At 49.5% G+C, this 17192-nt stretch overlaps 1 protein-coding gene across 1 annotated transcript in view; it reads right to left on the bottom strand.

Annotated features, from left to right (window-relative positions):
• The window catches only part of MTRR (5-methyltetrahydrofolate-homocysteine methyltransferase reductase), a 983610-nt gene that overhangs the window by 715842 nt on the left and 250576 nt on the right, over positions 1–17192 (bottom strand). The window lies entirely within an intron of this gene.

Here is a 17192-nt window from a genome sequence, read left to right as displayed (position 1 = left end):
TGCTTCGTCACGTGAACTACGGCATTACGTATTTAAGCAGCGTGGAAACTTCACTCGCTGCTTCTGATCGAATCATTTGGCGTTGTGTAGCTGAACCTCTGGTCTGCATCCTTGCAGGTTACTACAGCTACTTTTTGGGCCTTCTATAGTGTGTTTTCCGCCACACGCTGATTCCTGGAGCTGTTTGGTTGCGTGTAAATCCACACGCGCACGTTGTCTTCAAACGCGGCTGGCCTGGGCTGCGTGAATCCTGTTCGCGTGTAAAACCACACGCGCACGTTGTCTTCAAACGCGGCTGGCCTGGGCTGCGTGAATCCTGCTCGCGTGTAAATCCACACGCGCACACTATCTTCAAGCGCTGCTGGCCTGGGCTGCGTGAATCCTGCTCGCGTGTAAATCCACACGCGCACACTATCTTCAAGCGCTGCTGGCCTGGACTGCGTGAATCCTGCTCGCGTGTAAATCCACACGCGCACACTATCTTCAAGCGCTGCTGGCCTGGACTGCGTGAATCCTGCTCGCGTGTAAATCCACACGCGCACGCTATCTTCAAGTGCTGCTGGCCTGGACTGCGTGAATCCTGCTCGCGTGTAAATCCACACGCGCACGCTATCTTCAAGTACGGCTGGCCTGGACTGCGTGAATCCTGCTCGTGTGTAAATTCCACACGCATACATATTGTCTTCAAACACTGCTGGCCTGGACTGCGTGAATCCTAATCGCGTGTAAATCCACACGCACACGCTCTTTTCTTCGCGGCTGTACAGAACGGCGTGTACTTTGTTTATAACTTAAAAAGGAGCGCTATTTCCAACTCCTGCACCTGTGAAATTAACAGGGGGATTGATTCATTTCTATACTTTACTCTAAGTGGGAAGGAAGCTTTTCAAGGATAATTGGAAGGTGACAGTGAACAGTACTTTGGACGCTATCCTGTGGTGCATCAACCCGGTATTTAGCGTGAGCCTCGTTCCGTTCGGGATAAGTCTCCCTTACTAATCTTCCCTTCCTTGTCGTTTGTTCTACCTTGGATTCCTCAAGAGACTCTGCTGGATTCATCTGCCCTAGACTCAAGGTCAGTGTGTGCATTCATGACATTTTCTATTCCATCATACCCAGGTTGGGGCAGTTATTCATGATACTTTATTTTGTTCTAGGCTGACTTCCTATACCTTACCCACGCCCTTTCCAGTGATCCATCACTCTGCCTGTTTTACCAGTCAGAGAGTTGTATCATTTGGAAGGTCTTAACTTGACTTCACAACTATCAAAACGCGTGAACAGGGATCCGGAAGAACCTACCACCTGTATCCTTTTGAGTACCGTATCCTTTTCAGTTAATACTTTGGTGCTCTCTGACAGAGAAGAAGGACACATTTTTTAAAAATGTGATGCTTTTTACAAAGTGCTCCGCTCCCGTCCCACAAGACGGAGGAATGTCCCATAAGTATAGACGAAAGGGGACGGAACGTAGTAGTATTACTTTCTTCCCTGATCTATGTTTAGCGCAGAGACCCAAGCTACTCCTCACTGATGACGTCCAACAAGGCCGAAACATGTTTGGGGATGCTTGTGGTCTCGTGCAGAAGGGATGTGACCTAGCAGTTCGGGCTGGACTGCCCCTTTTGGAATGGGGCCAAGTCTGATTTCTATATGGTCTTTCCCCTTTTGTAATGGCTTGGCAGGTGAAGAACGATGGTCTGGAGGGTTGCCCAGATCAATGCCAGTGGTTAAGATTCATTCTAATCCTGCCAGCCATAACATCTTTGTTTTTGCTTTAGCGCATTGTATGGCCTCATTCACACTTTTCACCTGTCCTCAACAATAATGCTGTATATGGCTTAAATAGGAAGCCTAAATCGAGTTTCCTCCTGCCATGACATTATATCAGCTTTAGAGGGAAATCCTATTCCACTGGGGTGGCTTCACTGCAGTGTAATATAGCATTTTATCCATGTCCCTCGATCTCTGAAACCATGCTGTGGAGTGGAGGTTGACAATAGCAGGCCGAAGTCAGAGGTTGAAATGGGCAGGAATTAAAGGGTACGATGTACCTCAACTTTTGGGGAAAATCTGGTATTGTTCCTGTCGTAATGTCCTGAAGTTACATGGTATAACATACGTCAGCCGTGGCATCAACATAGAAAGATCAGATCAGTTCTGAGGCATGGTCAGTTCCCAAAGTAACATCTGCTTGTGTGTGTGTGTGTGTTGAGCAGGGCCTCCCCTGTGCACATAACAATTGTTGACAAGTTGGTTGGCCGATTTCAGCGGTGTGTTCATCAAAGCGGAACCCTGCTACTGTAAGCACAGCACTTGATGTCGCAAGAGTGTCCGCATGCACTATTCAGCTTGTTACAGCCTCTGCCGAAGTGCCAGGGCTGAGAGCCTAAGTCAGCCCAGCATGGTGACAGAATACAGGGCCAACCACAGCAGTCATGAGTTGGCGACTTGGCCATGCCTGAGGCCGGAAGGGATAGCGGGTGACTCGCGTACCATAATATATTTCAGCTAGCACCCACACAGAATGCTGAAATTTGTAGCATGAGCATGACAGATCATCTTCTCGTGCTCAGGAGGAGGTTATTCCGGCAAGGATGTGGATATGGATATGGCCAGCAAACAACACTGTAGGCATGCCACCCACTAACAATTGGAAGATCAGATTCTTGAATACTCCAGTGTTGCTGCAGGTGAAGAGCTGACAAGGTCTGCAAACTAACACACCCAAGGACTTTAATCACAGACATCAGAGTCAGTGTCTCTGCCCACGCAGGGTCCTCATGCGACACGTGTTTATCATGCTCTGTTATGATCGGAGGTCCATGTGGATTATAATGCCTCCGCCCACAAGCACCAGTCAGAGAAGAGCTATCTACTCGCTGACCGGTTATTTGGGCCGCAGGAGATAGGCAGGAACAGGAAGCACCAGATCCCAGGTGGCTGAAAAGAAAGGCAGGGTTAGAATGCAGGTATAAGGTTACCACAATAATCAGGGGCGAACAGGAGAGAAATAAACACCTACCCCAAGGATAACTGATGCTAGCGTGGGACCTAACTGTTCCCACCTGAAGGAGCGGAGAGCAGGGTGCTGGCAGACAAGGTTTGCAGAGGTTGGGTTGAGTACTTGAGTCTGGGGTAGCTGAAAGCAAGGCAGTACAAAAAGCGTTCCAGGAGTTATGAGTAAATCACAACAGAGTAGTTCCAAAGGTAAACAAATCCAAAGGTAAGTCCAGGCAGCAATCCGGTAAGGCAGTCCATGGGTCAAAACAGTTCCAGGGCACCAGATTCAGTGGGCAAGTCCAAAGAGGCAATCCAGAGTAACAAAACAGGGTTTCAAGCGTTTTCCGAGTCACGTGACTGCCCACCTGGTCACATGACAGATTCCTGCATTGCTTCCGGGTCACGTGACCACTAGTCGGTTCACGTGACCCTTTGTTGTGGAGCGTCGGGATCTTGGGGTGCCCGTGAAGGTGGAGGGCACCCCTGCGCACCCGCAAGCGCCAGGGCAAACCCCAAGGCAGGCAGGGGCAGAGGCGCCAAGGACACTGTGATGCTGGAAATGCATCGGAGGGACAGGGCCTCCGTATCCTTGTCCTTTACTGCTTTTCATCGTGTGTTCTGTCGTGTTTTCCGCGCAGGAGTTCATGTGGGACTCCTGGCAGTGCAGCTCTCTTTCTTTTGGTTTGGTGAACGGACCCGTGGGATACCCTTATGGCACCCACGGGTGGGGGTACAACCCTGTGCCCCTAGTGTATGTTTTTGGGCACCTGTGGGTAGCCCACAGAGCAGGGTATGGGCTGGTGGCAGCTCCATGCTGAATTTGACAGGTGCACGGAGTATCTCCATTTTGGGATACCCCGGCCCTGCCATTGGGATCAGTTGATTCCTGATGGAAAACAAGATGGCCCCGGTGGCCTCTTGCTTTCTATTACCCATTACCTTGTTTTCCCAAAGTCCTGGGAAGCCCTGACTCTGTCCCTTCCCCCTGACTGGCTGTTGGGTAGAAGTGCCATATATGGTGTTGTTGTGAAGGCCCAGTCAGACTAGCTGGAGCCTTCCCAGTGATGTATGTTCTGGGTACCTCCTGTGGGTGGGACCTTGGTGAATAGAGTGTGTGACGAATATGCATTCTGTGTTGTGGGTGTCTAGTATTGTCATGCACCAGCCCTGGAAGCTTGTCTATCGCTGGAAGTACTACTAACATGGATACCAGAAGCAAGCCTAACGGTCTAGTCTATTCCAAGATGGCCGCCCACTTCTATAACCAGCTGATCAGACTAGCGCTCGGCACGTTGTATCGTATTACTACCAGCGCTGCCAGTCCTTTTCATTGACTCGCTTTCTCTATACAGCAAAGTTCCTAGCCTTTTTTCTGTTCCTTTCCACTTGTGGTGTTTTCAGGTTTTCAGGTAAGGTGATCGGGATCTATCCAAGCTGTCTAAGCTTTCACTATGCGTTTACTTCGTTACACGCGTATTCCTTGTCCGTGTTTACTTTTGCGTTTCTCCCTGCCCCGCCGGCTATCGCGGTTGGGGAAATTCTGTGTCTTTTCTGATCTATTCCCCTGTCTGTGTTTCCTCTATTCCTTCTCTCTTCCACTCCGTACGTATCGGCTTGTTTACAGTCTATGCCGATTCATTCACGGAGACCAATGATACCGAAGAGACCTGCGGTATCCCCGCACGTTGAATCCAGCAACTGGCTCCTTATACCATACCGGAGTGTTCCATAGCTGGAATTGGCAGACCAGCGTTCCCGCCTCAGCAAGTCTTCGACAAGACCTCGGACCTTTTCATCTCTACGGTCTTGAGGCCATCAGGGTTTTTTTTGCCTATACGGCTTTTTCCCCGTTTAGGGCGTGCTCCTCTGGTAACCTCCGGTTCTGCATTAGATTCAGACCACGGAGGTGGCCGAGGGAGCGCGGCCCTATTTACGACAAAAAAAGGAGAAGAAGAAGCCAGGGAAGAAGATCAAGAAGAGAAGCTCAGTCAGGGTGGAGGAAGAACCTGACCAAACAGGTGAGGAGGAGTCAGGGGAGGAGGAGACCCCGCTTGACAGTATACAATGCCAAAAGAAGGAAATGGCTTTGCCCGAACAGCTCCAAGAGATGTGTAATGCCATATAAAGCCTCAGAATGGACATGCAATCACTACATGCTGAAAACCTTCTTCTCCGACAGCAAGCTGCGGCCCGGGAAGCCAGCAGAGATGACTTACCTCCGATGCCCTTTACTTATGGAAAATATGACGGAAATCCCAAGTACATCAAGGAGTTTCTCGATGCCTGATCAGTCTACTTCTCTTTTAGACCTCGAGCATTTGAGTCTGGAAGAGCTCGAGTAGGATTTCTCATTTCCAATTTGGCTGGAAGTGCCCTTGCTTGGGCAACCCCTCTGGTTACCAGCCAAGACCCTATGGTAAATGACTTTGCTCAGTTTGTACAGGGATTCAAGAACAGATTTGAACGCTCTGATGTGCAATATTCCAAGTTTGATGCCTTCCTCGAGGTTAAACAGGGCAATCAGGATCTTCAGAGTTATATTGCTCACTTCCAGGCCTTAGCAGTGTCTACCGAATGGCCAGACTCAGCACAAGCAGCTCTATTCCGACGATGCTTGAATGAAGACCTTAAGGACGAGCTGGCCCGAGTAGTCAGGCCTAACACCTTCCAGGAACTGGTAACCCTAGTACTCCAGATTGATTTCCGTCTTCAGGAGTGACGAACCGAGAGAAGAAGAGGAAGAGGACCGACCTCCCAGCATAGCCCTCCGCCGGGAAGAAGAGAACGTCCTACTCCGGAGGAACCCATGCAAATAGGGTCGACCAGAGAACCTCTTAACAAGACGGAAAGAAGGCGGAGACAGGACCTGAATCTCTGTGTGTATTGTGGGTCAGCTAAACACAGGTTAAATGACTGTCCAGACATACCCTCGAAGCGACAGGGAAACGCCAAGCCCCAGGTATTTGCAAGGGAGACCATGGTGAAGACCGCCCAAACCCTTGCAGTTCTACCAGAACCACTTCAGAAGGAATAGAAGATAATCGTTTTATGGTGTTCGAGGTTACGTTTACTTGCAGATCTGGACAGAAGCTTTCAGTACTGGCCATGTTGGACTGCGGAGCTGCAGGAAACTTTATAGATGTAACCTGGGCTGAGGAGAACCAAATACCACTGAAGGAAAAGGACAAGCCAGTACCGGTGGAAGGGGTGGACGGAAGTCCTCTAACTTCAGGACCCATTACCATGGAGACCATTCCCATCACGATAGGAATGGAATACCATGTCGAGACCCTGCGCTTTGATGTTATCAGAGCAGCTCATTTTCCGTTGATCCTGGGAATCCCATGGCTGAGAAGACATAATCCCAGAATAGACTGGACAAGGAATCGGATCAATTTCGACTCAGAATTTTGTCAAGAGCATTGCTTGGATCCGAGAGAACCTTCGACTGAAGTCTGATCCAGTCTGGCGAGTATTCAAGACCGTCTTCTGATATCTTCTTTACCTAGAGACTACCAGCCTTTCGCAAGAGTGTTTGAGGATCATAACCCGAGACTCCTCCCACCTCATCGCAATGAGGACTGCAGCATAGACATCAAGGAAGAAACCTTGCTTCCATTCGGACGCATGTATCCCCTATCCTTAACCGAAAAGGAGGCCTTGAAGGAGTATCTAGCAGCCAATTTGGCAAACGGTCTTATCAGACCCTCGAGATCTTCAGGAGGAGCATCATTGTTTTTCATCTCAAAGAAGGACTCCAAGAACTACGCCCCTGTATAGACTACAGGGGTCTAAACAGCATAACCGTTCGAGACAGATATTCAATGCCGTTAATCAGAGACATACTCGAGGCAGTTCGGAATTCCAGGGTGTTCACCAAGCTCGACCGTCGAGGGGCTTATCACCTGTTAAGGATCAAGAAGGGGGACGAGTGGAAGACAGTGTTTAGAACACCGCTGGGGTTGTTTGAATACTGCGTCATGCCATTCGGCTTAGTGAATGCTCCAGCTGTGTTCCAGCGTTTTGTCGACAGAATTTTCGCAGACCTGTTATACTTGTCAGTAGTCGTATACCTCGACGATATACTGATATTTTCCTCTTCATTGGCTGAACACCGCATCCATGTGAGTGAAGTCATCCATAGACTGTCAGAGAACAATCTGTTTGCTAAACCAGAGAAGTGTACTTTCGAGGCCTCAGAGGTACCATACCTGGGGTTCATCTTATCCGCCAAGGGAATCCGTATGGACCCATCCAAGGTTCAAGCAATAGATCAATGGCCAGAACCCACCTCAGTTAAGGATATCCAACGATTCCTGGGTCTGGCGAACTTCTATCGCAGGTTCATACCAAGATTCTCGGATCTCGTATTACCCATTACCAGTCTTCTCAAAAAAGGAGTAACATTCCACTGGGGACCGGCCGCTAAGGAAGCCTTCCGGAGCCTAAAGGAATCCTTCACCTCTGCCCCTGTTTTGGTCCAACCTGACCAGAGTAAACCTTTTGTTCTAGAGACGGATGCTTCTGGAGGTGCATTGGGAGCTGTTTTGTTACAGAAGGGAACCGATGAGTTGGGAGTTGGAACACCCCATAGCTTATTACTCCCGTACATTGACAGGAAGTGAGAGGAACTACTCAGTACTCGAGAGACAACTGTTGGCTATACGTAGTGCATGCCAAGAATGGAGACATCTTCTGCAGGGAGCCTTACACCCGTTTATCATCCACACGGACCATCGAAATTTGAAGGTTCTTCAACAAATGGAGTGCAGAAACTCAAGGCATGCTCGGTGGGCATATTATTTCTCTAACTTTGACTTCCTGATCATCCGCATACCAGGATCCCAAAACAGCATCGCTGACGCTCTGTCCCGAAGCTGGAGCGTAGAAGAGCTATCTGAAGTAAAGACGGAGAAGATCCTACCAGGACACCATTTCCACACGATAGCAAATCTTTTTCTTCAAGAAGTTAGAGAGGAACTACTTCATAGCACACAGGTGGAGAAGGACTCCTGTCAGTTGCAGGACGCGAGGGATTGTGGTTCCGTCTATCAGCTTTGTTTCTTCCTACACCCAGTTTGAGAACACAAGCGATAAGATTTTGTCATGACCTTCCCTTAGCAGGACACAAGGGAGAGAAGGCAACGTTTGAGCTAGTCTCCAAGAACTTTTGGTGGCCGTCCATGCGAAGAGACATAACATCTTATGTTTCTTTGTGTCCCACTTGTGCCATCAATAAGACACCCCGTCACAGACCCCATGGTCTTCTACACCAAGCTAAAGCACCAACACGTCCCTGGGGAGACCTCTCACTGGACTTTATCGTGGAACTTCCTACCTCTAAGGAGAAGACCACAGTCTTAGTTGTAGTGGATTTGTTCACCAAGTTGGCACATTTCATATCCCTTTCTGGGATTCCGTCAGCATCAGAGACCGCTACGGTTTTTCTTCGCAAGGTGGTTAGGTTACATGGTTTACCTCATTCCATTATCTCCGACAGGGGAACGCAATTCACCTCAAAGTTTTGGGACTCGTTTTGCACCCAACTAGGCATCCAAAGGGCCCTATCGTCTGGGTTTCACCCGCAAACCAACGGCCAAACAGAGAGGTTAAACGCCAACCTAGAACAGTATCTTCTCTGTTTTTCTAACAAGGAACAAGATGATTGGGCAGTCCTGCTACCTATGCCGGAATTCGCTTATAACAACACCTACCACACAGCAATCCGGATGAGCCCCTTCAATTGTACGTATGGGTACCATCCTCACCATCTACCAGGTATTTCCATTCTCAGAGGTCAAACTACCACTCCAGCCTTGGAAAAGATACTTACTGATCTTCGCAGAACACACACGGAAGCCCTACGAACATTAGAAGACAGCCGCAAAACATACAAGACTTATGCCGATACCAAACGCAATGCAGTGCCTCTTTGGAAACCGGGAGACCTAGTCTGGTTGTCTACGAGATATCTTCCCCGGTGGACACATAGGGGAAAGTTTGCTGCCAGATACATAGTTCCCTATCGGATTAAATCTAAAATTAATTCGGTTGCCTTCCGACTACAGCTACCTCATGCATTGCGGCGAATACATCCTGTTTTTCACTCCTCTCTACTCAAGACATATCAAGAGGATCCATTCAAGAGATCTAGGAGGAGAACTGTGGTAACACCCCAGGAGGAACCAGAGGAATATGAGGTGGACAGGATTGTGGATTCCCGCTACAGAAAGGGAACCTTACAATATTTGATCCACTGGAAGGGCTATCCCTTAGCCGAAAGAACATGGGAGCCAAGAACGCATGTACATGCCCCCAGACTTGTACAGCGATTCCATAGACTGTATCCGGGGAAACCAGGAGGGAGTAGATATAGGAGGGGGCATACTGTCACGCACCAGCCCTGGAAGCTTGTCTATCGCTGGAAGTACTACTAACATGGATACCAGAAGCAAGCCTAATGGTCTAGTCTATTCCAAGATGGCCGCCCACTTCTATAACCAGCTGATCAGACTAGCACTTGGCGCGTTGTATGGTATTGCTACCAGCGCTGCCAGTCCCTTTCAGTGACTCGCTTTCTCTATACAGCAAAGTTCCTAGCCTTTTTTCTGTTCCTTTCCACTTGTGGTGTTTTCAGGTAAGGTGATCGGGATCTATCCAAGCTGTCTAAGCTTTCACTACGCGTTTACTTCGTTACACGCGTATTCCTTGTCCGTGTTTACTTTTGTGTTTCTCCCTGCCCCGCCGTGTACACCCGCTATCGCAGTTGGGGAAATTCTGTATCTTTTCTGATCTATTCCCCTGTCTGTGTTTCCTCTATTCCTTCTCTCATCCACTCCGTACGTATCGGCTTGTTTACAGTCTATGCCGATTCATTCACGGAGGCCAGTGATACCGAAGAGAACTGCGGTATCCCCACACGCTGAATCCAGCAACCGGCTCCTTATACCATACCGGAGTGTTCCATAGCTGGAATTGGCAGACCAGCGTTCCCGCTTCAGCAAGTCTTCGACAAGACCTCAGACCTTTTCATCTCTACGGTCTTGAGGCCATCAGGTTTTTTTTTGCCTATACGGCTTTTTCCCCGTTTAGGGCGTGCTCCTCTGGTAACCTCCGGTTCTGCATTAGATTCAGACCATGGAGGCGGCCGAGGGAGCGCGGCCCTATTTACGACAAAAAAAGGAGAAGAAGCAGCCAGGGAAGAAGATCAAGAAGAGAATCTCAGTCAGTGTGGAGGAAGAACCTGACCAAACAGGTGAGGAGGAGTCAGGGGAGGAGGAGACCCCGCTTGACAAGTATCTGGTGGTTGCCACAATGACTGAGACAACCCTGCCTGAAACCGGTATGAATGCAGCTTGGAGTGTTCAATTGCTCGGTACTTGACCCAATACACATAACTTGTTGTGAGTGTCTGGAGAGAAGTGAATGGCCTGAATACCTTGTGTGCCTGATTGGCTGCCTGCCTGCATGAATGCCCGTAGTCGTGATGGGATGCTTGAGTGTGACCCAGCGGAATGAATGGGAGATCAACAGTATATCTGGGGACCTCTCACTGCTAGGAATCGTGTTCAGAAGCTGAAGTCCACTACGACGGGTAACTGGATTAACTGACGCTTGACCTTGAAGCCCTGCTGGACGAGAAGAATTGCTGTTGCTCTCCTTCACAATCCGAATGCTGCTGTGCCTCCAAGGACTGACCCAGAGAGGACCTGGTAAGGCACCCTCTTCCCGAGCTACGAGGGACCATCGTGCACAGCTGATCTTTGCCAACGCTCCCTGGTAGACAGACCTTCGACAGGCTGCCGACCCGATACGGGGACTGCTGCGGAACTCCAAGGAGAAGCCCCCGGACTGTTGTCCGCCACTGTCAACGACCGCCATCGCCGACCGGAGCCGCTGTGCTCCCGTTTGCCTAAGAACTTCAATTGATCATCGGACGCTCTTGTCTGCATCGTCATCCGCTTGTCTCCCGCTGGAGAAGGCCCGACCATCGACACGCCGAGGAGCATCCACCGGTGGGTTTCCCGCCACCTACAGACCGCAGAGACGCCGACGACTCGACGCCCTTGCTGGGACACAGTTATTCATCATCTCTTTGCGGTCCAGAACTATCGTCACCAAGGTGCCCCGCACGCCTCTTCCTTGCAGGACGCCGACGCTCTGTCATCGACGAGCACCGCTAGGAACGAAGCTGTCACTTCCCTGCCATAGTTCACCCTGTTCACTGTCGGACGTTCGACGACCCGTGACTCCCGCCTTAAAGGGAGGGCACTCAAGAAGGGCCGTCGATTCCCCGACACTGAATGCCAAGTTCCCCGAAACCTCTCGACGATCCGTGGCTCCCGCCTGAAAGGGAGGCACTCAAGAAGGATCGGTCGGTGCATCATCGGAGAACTCTACTCCCCCAGGTACATTGGGGGGGTAAAACCTTAAAAGGAAGAAGTAAGACTATCAGACAATATATGGACTGGGCTTGTGCTATATATCTTTATTTACAGGTTGCCCAGGTGGGGGGATCTGCACACAGAACTGTGCCTATTGGTAGGGGTCAGTATTCTGCCTATTGTTTCAACCATCTTGCGTTCCTTCCTATCTCTATTGCTGGTTTCCTCGTTATTGATCAATGTGACATTTTAACTGTACAGTTAATGCACTTTAATGAGATTTGATGACATTAGTGGTACCACTCTAGACGTGTATATATTTATCATTATTGACTTCCAAGTACAAAGTGCGTTATTGTGATCGTGTACATACCTTTGAATATTAATTATATAAAGACTGTGTTTTCAGTAATACAGTGTGTGGACATTCCTTTGTGGGGGTTCGGGGACTACACTGTACTTAAGAACCAGCCTGCATCACCTCCTGAGAAGCTAGGCCTTGATTGCTCGACTACGTTACCAATAATAGAGAATCTTGGCTGGGGTCCTCTGTGCCTCTCCTCTACCATATAGAGAGCGGAAGTACAGACACCCCTTACCAGTCTTTACAGACACCATAAGGCGCGGCTTGCTACCGAGGACCGGGCGAGAGGTTCCCGCGGACCGTGCGGGCGCCGAGGTCCCAGCAGAGCAGTTAAGGGGGTGGAGGCGTGCATTGATGGGGAGGAATGCGTGACAAGCTCCACTGAGAATGTCCAGACAAGGAGAGGATGGGGTTAAGGTTGGCATAGATGATGAAATGTCCTCATCTACTGACCCATGGCGTCGGATGAAGTGCTAGCTCAGAACGTCAAATAGCACTTAATCCGTTTCACAGCAGCCGAGTGCCAGAGTTTGACATGTCAGGAACGCAGCTGTGCTAGGGACACAATGGGCCCTCTGGTGCGAAAGACTAGACAAGTACTTCACTGCTGCAGGTGTTCGGGATGACGCCACCAAACAACTAATGATTCTGTTCTATGCAGGCAGTGAAGTTCAACAGCTTTCAAGACTCTCCCACACAGTGATGGATCATACAACGATATCAGTATTGCTTTGACAAACTATTTCACCCTGATGGTCAATGTTGACTAAGAGATTTCAGTTACGACAAGCACAGCAAAAGCACAAAGAATCATTAGATGTATTCTACACAAGATTAAGACAACTCGCCTCCACATGCGTATTCACGGACGAGTAAGAGGAAATTGGGATGACAAATAATTCAGAAATGATTTTCCTTCCAGCTAAGCATATCTTCAAGGTTCCTGGGCTGCCATTAATACTTATACTGGAATTGGGTAAGGCTCAGGGGTTGGCGCGTACAAGAGCAACACACACGGAGGATGTCATGGAAGGTCTGAAACTGAAGGTGGCACACTCCATCCAGGCAACACTGTTGAAAACCTCCAGAGGCAGGGATGTACAGCAAAATAAATCACTTTGCCAGCACATGCAGAGTGGTGTAGCCTCATCCACAATTTCATAGAATATCACTCACTTCCAGCGGCCCTCTTTGATTGAAGAGTGTCCTCTTGGAACACCAATCAGGATGAAATCTCTCATCCCAGCAACACCAGGGACAATATCAGAGACACAAACCATTGATGGACTAGGTAATCAGGTGACAAGAGCGTGTGTCATTCCTTCTGAATTCCCTAGGGGAGTCCTAGTTAAGGACAGAACAGTGAAGGGTGAAGACCAGCAGTTGACCAGCCTCTTTGCCTCTTCTACTATGAGCCTTTGCTTTGCTGTATCCTGGTACTTGTCTGTAAGTACCCTTAATTGCTTCTTCTCAGCTGCACGCCCGCCACTCACTTCTCATGCTATCTCTTCCTTTCCCTTCTACTTCTCTCTTCACTCTCATCCACTGAGAACGATCTCAGCTCTCTCCCCATCGCTATCAACTCTTCTGGCTTGGCTATTTCTATTCACAAAACCTACTCTAACCCCAACTTCCATTACACATCCTCTTCTCGCATCTACACCAGAGGCTCTCTATTTATCAGACTCAACGTTGCAATGCTTCTACATCTCACTCTCTTTCTATTGCTCTTTGACATGCACAGTCTGCAGTAACACCTCTGTTACCTCTGACCTCTTCCATTCTCATTCTTCTTCTCTTGACCTCATTACCCTTACTGAAACCTGGATCTCACCCTTTGACTCTGCAACACTTGCTGCCCTTCATGGCCCTGCCTACACCTTCACTCACTTTCCCGGCCCTACTAGCAGGGGTGGTGGTGTAGGACTGTTTTCATCCTTCAAACTTCCTATCGCTCATACTCCCCCCATCTCCTGCTAATTCTCCCTCATTCGAATACACTATCTCTGGAATCACTGCCCCCTATAGCATACGTAGTATCTCGGTCTACCAGCCACCTGGTCCGGTAGGTCAACTCTTCGACCACATCTCCCAACTATTGACTCTCTCTCTCCCGATCACCACCTCATTGTCATTGGTGACTTCAACCTTCCCTCACTCTGTGCTGCTCTATCTACTTACTTTAACTCTCTTCTACTTAACCACTCGCTCTTATGTCCACTATCTGCCCACCCATTCAAATGGAAAATCCATTGACCTTATTTTCATCGCATCTCAACTCTGCGCCTCTAATATCTCCACTGCGCCTTCTCCTTCTAATCACTTTATAGTCTTTGCCTCAATCTCCACTGCAGCTTCTTTCTCACTCTCTCCATCAACTACAACTATTACTAATCAACTACAACTATTACTAAGCACAAGTTTCCTTCCTCCAAACTCCCGTACTACATCTATGACCTACCACTCTCTATCCTCCAACGCTGAACTCACCTTTCCATCCACTGAAGGCGCCTTCACTACACTAACTTTAAGAGTGCTGCTCTTTATGCTCAATTTTCCTCTCACTACTGTGAGGGGTCAGAAACGCGAGATGGACATATAAGTGCTTAGTTTTCTCACAAGTTGCCATTTTATTACAAGATAAGAGGCGAGACAAACGCTTATCTTTTCCTAGCCTAACAAGGATTTCCCTACCTAGCAAAATAAGGCTAAAGGAAAATGACCTAATGTCCAAAGGTATCTGTCCCTCGCACTAATGCATACAACAAAATCATACAGAAATTATTTGGCTGTTCAAACTTCACAAAATAACATAAATTCAAAACACAAAGGTTATAAACAAGAATCCTTGTGACCAGAGTTGGAGCCCCTTCCCCCGGATCAATTCAGGATTTTTCAAACCAAAAGTTCAATTTCAAGAAATACTTTTCACTAACCAAGTTCCACTGAAAGTAAAACACGTTTTTTTCATTACATATGTCCTTATGATATGATATGATATGGCATTTGTAACGCGCCTATACACAAGTGTTTCAAGTGTTTCAAGGCGCGACGAGGCAGGGAGGGGGGGAACAAGGGGAAGACAGACAACGATCCTACTAGGCCAGGTGTCATTCAGATCGCGCAAGTGCTGGGGTAGGGGGAAGGGAGAAGTGCAAGGGAAGGGGAGGGGGGAAGTGCAGTACAAGGTAAGTAGAATAAAATAAATAAATAAAGGGCCAGCTGATGGCAAGTGCAAGGTAAGTGCAGACAAGTGCTGGGAACGGGGGCTGTAGGGATACAGAGACAGTCCCGCAGTGCAGGGGTTGCCAGGGAGGCAGTGCAAGTGGAGAGTGGCTGGGCCCAGGACCGAGGTCGGCGAGAGTGGCCCAGTTGCAGATTCGGTGCAGATTCAGCGAAGAATTAGCAGGGGAGAGGGAGAGAGAAAGCAGAAGCAAAGATGAAAGTTTTGAGGTACTTCCGGAACCGGAGATGGTTCTCCTCAAGTTTCAGGGAGGCAGGAAGGCTGTTCCAGAGGGAGGCCTCTGCCGCAGAGAGAGATCTACCCCCAGCTCGTTGCTTCGAGAAGCGGCTGACCCTGAGGGAGTTGGAGACGGATGAGCGAAGGGCTCGGGAGGAAGATATTTAGGAAGAGAGAGTTGAAGGTATTTAGGCCCCAGGCCCCAAGATATTTAGGAAGAGAGAGTTGAAGGTATTTAGGCCCCAGAAGGCCTTGTGGACAATGCAGAGGGTTTTGAACTTTATCCTCGCAGCCACTGGGAGCCAGTGTAGAGACTTCAGTCCTGGAGAGATACGGTCCCTGGGCTTGAGGCCAAGGACAAGTCTCGCAGTTCTGTTCTGGATGAGTTGCAGAGGGCGGAGAGTGGAGGCAGGCAGATTAAGATAGAGGCTGTTACAGTAGTCCAGCTTTGAGAGAACCAGGGCTTGTGAGACAGTGAGCTTCTGGGGGAAGGAGAGGAAGGGAAGAATACCTCTGAGGAGGTGCAGCTGGTAGTGCGACTTCTTAGAGACGTCAGATATATGAGGAGAGAAGGAGAGTGTGGAGTCGAAGATAACCCCGAGGTTTTTTGCCTTGCAGGTAGGAGCAGGAAGAGGGCCAAGAGAGGCCAGCCAGAGAGCTGCAGGGAAGGAGGGAGTGGGTGTGCCGATGAGTAGAATCTCAGTCTTACTGGTATTAAGGCAGAGGTCATTGGTGGCACACCATTCCTGGATAGCAGACAGACAGTCAGAGATGAGGGAAGGAGAGGAGGAGGCCGAGGGTAGCCTGAAAATGAGCTGGGTATCGTTCGCATAGCACTGAAAGTTGGGGCAGAGAGCGGCGATGCTTTGGGCAAGGAGGCCAGGTACTGGTTGAACAGCCAGGGGGAGAGATGTGATCCCTGGGGGACACCACAGGTGGAGAAAAAGATGTCAGAGAGGAAGGACCGCAGTTGGACCTGGGAGGGTCGATTGGAGAGGAAAGAGGTCAGCCACGCCAGAGCCTGACCAGGGATACCCAGGTTATCACGGAGACGGTTGAGCAGGATGGCATGGTTGACAGTGTCAAAGGCAGAAGAGAGATCGAGCAGAATGAGAACACACGGAGTGTTGGAGTCAAGGTTCAAGAGTAGGTCCTCACAGATGTTCAGGAGAGCAGTTTCCGTGCTTCTGGCAGCTCTGAATCCAGATTGATGGTCATGAAGACTGCCAACAGATTCAGCATGGAGGTTAAGCTGGGAGATGGCCAGTTTCTCCAGGAGCTTTCCCAGGAAGGGAGTGATGGAGATTGGGAGATAGTTAGCCGGGCAGGAGGGGTCAGAAGAGGGTTTCTTAAGAAGAGGGTGCACAAGGGAGTGCTTAAGGGGGGATGGGAAGACTCCAGAGGCGAAGGTGTGGTTGCAAAAGTCAGCCAGGGCAGGAGCCAGGGAGTCGATGTGGTCCTTGATAGTTTTGGAGGAACAGGGGTGAACCTGTTTAGACGAGACTTTCATAGATCGGACTTGTCTGGAAACCTAGTCTGCAGAAAAAAGGGGAAAGGCAGAGAAGGAGGGAGGAGGGGTGGCTGCAGAACGGACAGAGGACGAGCCAGGAAGAGAGGGAGGGAGGTCATAGGAGGAGAGTGAGGACAGGATGACCTGAGTTTTAGAGATGAAGTGAGAGGCCAGTGCAGTGCAGAGGACCTGGGAGGGGACAGGAGAGGTAGAGACTGCAGCAGGGTTGGCAAGCTCCTTGCAGATTTTAAAGAGTTCGGCCGAGTTGTTAGATGCCGCAGAGATGCGGGCTTGGATAAGGGCTCTCTTCTTGGTGAGAACGGAGAGACGGTATTCCCTTTGGAGCAGGTGGCAGGCCAGTTTGTCAGAGGATGAACATGAAGCACGCCATTTCCTCTCTGCCACCCTGCACTTGCGTTTAAGGGTGACGACCTCCGAGTCATACCATGAGTTACATTTGGCTTTGGGCTT

This window comes from Ambystoma mexicanum, chromosome 5p (genome assembly GCF_040938575.1).
Source record: "Ambystoma mexicanum isolate Mex_15411 chromosome 5p, UKY_AmexF1_1, whole genome shotgun sequence".
NCBI classification, from domain to species: domain Eukaryota; kingdom Metazoa; phylum Chordata; class Amphibia; order Caudata; family Ambystomatidae; genus Ambystoma; species Ambystoma mexicanum.
This window is presented reverse-complemented; position numbering and strand designations above follow the sequence as displayed.